Genomic DNA, 3,961 nt, shown 5'->3' with positions numbered 1-3,961 from the left:
AATGCACGCCTCGTGAAAAGGATATTTCTTTAAAAGATTTTTATATTTGAAACTTTAAAAAATTACAAAAATAAAAATAAAAATAATCTGAAAAGAAAATCTTGGGGCAATTTCGATGATGGGAGCTCCCTACCTGCAATTGCACCGTATGGAAAGTCGTCGGAGGGCTTCGACACCTACGGAGACCTCCATGGGGGGCCAGTGGCAAGAAGGGCTCCTCGCAGACAACTACCCTCCCAGGAGAGGTAACCGGAAGCCTCGACGCCTCGATGTTGAGATCTACAACTTTAAAATAATTTTCATCGTATATATGGTACGATCATGTATTTAAAGATATAGTACCCTAGACTTACCGTATCCCACAGTCCCAATAGGAAAACATAATAATAAATCTGAATAATCAAGATTTGCATCTTCTTAGGCGGCTAGGGATATTCATTTCTATGAATACGTTCACCTGGACCTAAATAAGCTGTTTGGACGTTTTAAGCTCATGCACCTCCTTTGTATCTGGAAAAAGACATAAACAGCTTAAACTGGCTTTGCGTTTAATAAGCAAGGTAACTCTTACCACCTACTGTGAACCGAACAAATTCGTTCAGGGAAAAAGTCCGAGAATTTTTGGCCTTCCCTTGACATTAACTTTTGTAATTTCTCTACCAAATTTTAAAAATAAAAAATAAATAAATAATAGAACTTTTGTAATTTCGTCTTAAACTGTTTCTTCAACTTTATCGTAAATGTGACACCTTTTGTTCACTTAAACTCTCATACAAAAATTTCCTCTCACTCAGCAAAAAAATTTGTTATTTATTGAAATAATTTACGAAAATCATAAAAAATAAAAAATAAAATAGAGGCAAGGAACTTGGACGGTGAGGAAGGAGCAGTGGATGGCCACGCCGGCGGCCATCACCGACCATTGAGGCTAGCGCCCCACCCTCTCTTCATGTCCCTCCAAATCCATATATATTTACGCTTGTCCAGTTTACGATGTGTTTTCAGGTATTTCCGATCTTGCAGAAATATGGTGGTAAAGTCCGCCTATAGGTTAGGTCCCATCCCTTAATTGACACAAGATTCATTTTCGGCCTAAACTCTCTCTGAGAAATTGAACTACTTCCCAAAGTGGAAATTTCTCAACACCCATCAGTGATCAATTCCTCCTTGAGGAGGATTAAAACTCAGCAGCAGAGAAGGGGATTTGGTGCAGTGGCACAATTCGTGTCCCGAACCATGAGGTCTCGAGTTTGATCTTTGTCAGTGAGACTTCTGTACCCCTTTATTTAGCTTTGCTATTTCTATTTTTGTATTAGGTCATAAATCCCCTTATAGCCCAAAAAAAAAAAAAAAAACTCTGCAGTAGAGCAGATACAAAGCACACCTTCCCCAGCAGCTGATAGAAATCAGATCAACTAGAACATCGAAATGTGGCTAACCTGGGATATGTTGATCATATCCTAGGATATGGCAGAGGCGGAGACAAGCCTAGGATGTGGCAGAGGCGACGCGAGGAACAACCACTGGAGCTTTCAATAATGAGAAGATGAATAGAAAGATAATGATATTGTACAATACACACATTATATTAATTATATCTGTCGTGATGCGGGCAACCGAGCCCGACAAATCCATTAGGTGAGATCTGGTACCCCCATAATAAATCATAAAGAGTTGATATTATATAATGATAATATATTTTAAGTTGCACCAACTTTATTTGTGGATTGATTAATATGGGTTTGCACACTCGCACGCGGACACCCCTTATTACTTGAAACGGAAAAAAAGAAAAAAAGAAAACAAAACAGTTCGGTGTCATGCTCCTCGAAAATCATATGATTTCGGATTCGGTACTTCTCAATAGACTTTTATTATTTTTACATCTTTATTTAATTTTTGCGACTTTTCGGTAAGTCCGTGACTTTCCCTTTCAATTTTCCCGGGTGACTTTAATAAATCGTTCTGAGAGTACAGAGACAAGCTAAACCGGATTAGATCAAAATCAAGGACAAGATACAGGGCACATGCGTTGCGTGTTATATAAAAACAATTAAAATATGTTTAGTCAATATCTATATTAATATTAATGTTTATATAAATATAAAATAATGAATAAAGTGAGTTTAAACTCCGAGTCTCCGACCACTAGTGGCAAAGTGTCCTCTGATCTATGAAAATTTTTATTTAATCATCCAATCTATTTAGAAAGAAGAAAAGGCACCCCAATCACGTTTCCAATTACATTTCCGGCCAAATTTAATTTATTGTTGTTTTATCAATATCAGAATATAAAAGTTAATTTCAATAATTAAAATATTGGAAGGAGAAATTCGAATAAGTTACACCTCATAACCCCAAGGAGTCTAAGACGGGAGCTCGTCCTCTCAATCGCTGAATGACATTGAAGTAAAAATCTTCCCTGGCCGCTTGTTGCCATCAACAAATCCGCCAAGCTCGTGTTCACTTTGCTGGAGCTCACCTATTTATATATATATATATATATATATATAACACTTTCCTGGAACAGAGTCCTCTTAAAATCCACATTCATGTCCTTCACAAAGTCCAATCTTCTTATCACAGCTTCCTTCGCGGTTTCTTGATGGACACTAACACCTAAACTCGGTGAGGAATCTAGCGCGTAGGATTTTGGCGCTGCATCCACTGCCTGCTGCGGTGAGATTTGGGGAGAGAAGGAGGTCGCTGGAGGTCTCATGTAAAATCCAAAAATTTTATTACGATAAAATTTGATAATTACACATGAATTTCCTTACATATACAGCATATTAAAAAAAATTACAAATTCGATTGGATGAGTAAAATTCCGATAAAATGCTACGATACACCACCACTTTTAACCTGAAAAACACCGAGAATATATTTGGGAGTGAGCTTGACGCCCAGGGAGTAACCACCACCTAAACTAGCCGGATCATAGTACGGGTTTAATAATATCATAAAAATATCATTAAGACTTCCAGAACTCAGATCATCCATGTGCCCATTTCTAGCTCCCGACCACAGTGGCGGCTCCACACTGGCAGCCTCTCTGCTCCAGGCAGCCATTTCTTACTGCTCGGCTTATGACTGGCTCAGGACGCCACAAGACTCACCGACTCCCATCAATCTCATTTACCCAACTCAATAACTCACTTCTTATTTCCAAATATCATAATCGATTATATAAAAATACATACATGATCAGTGACATGGACATGGCCGTAACAATGTAGTTGTAAAAACCATTATAACGATAATAAAAATACTAGTTTAAGAATAGGTTACTCACCTTGACAAGTCCCCCGAACCTTAAACATCGAAAACCAAATGTTTTCTATTTTCTAGAATTTTCCTCATATTTTTCCCTCAATATTCTCCCTAAGTTCCTCAAGGCCTCTCTCTCTCTCTCTCTCTCTAAATTTAAATGACAAAGAAGAGTTCATGAGGCCATTTAAAGGGAAGAGAAGGCGGCGGAAAAAAGGAAATGGATGAAATTGATTTGGATTTGGCAATGCGGTATTGAAGAAGAATGGCGGTGGAAAAAAGGAAATGGATCAAGATGAAATTGAGTTGGACATGTGGAAAGGCAAGGGTGAATGAGAATTCAACACACGAAAAGTTAAATTAAAATTTATCTTGCAAATAAGTACACATTAAGAAATTATTAATTTATTTAAACTCATAATGATAAGGAATATGAGGTTGTCACAAAATCAAATTAAACGATCCACACATACACGTGTGTACATGTATGTAAAATTTTCAATTTAATAAATAATAGATGAAATCTGTAAATATGTATATTGAAGAAAATTCTCAGGATGTTACACCTCAAGCCACTGGCAACCACGCCTAGGGCGGTTGTCACTGGGTGGCCAGCCACCACCACCCCTTTCTCTCCCTTCCCTCTCTCTCTTGTTCTTTTGGGTTCTATTAAGGATTAGGGTATCTTCAGGTA

This window comes from Punica granatum, unplaced genomic scaffold (genome assembly GCF_007655135.1).
Source record: "Punica granatum isolate Tunisia-2019 unplaced genomic scaffold, ASM765513v2 Contig00022, whole genome shotgun sequence".
Lineage (NCBI taxonomy): Eukaryota > Viridiplantae > Streptophyta > Magnoliopsida > Myrtales > Lythraceae > Punica > Punica granatum.
Note: the sequence above shows the minus strand (reverse complement) of the source record.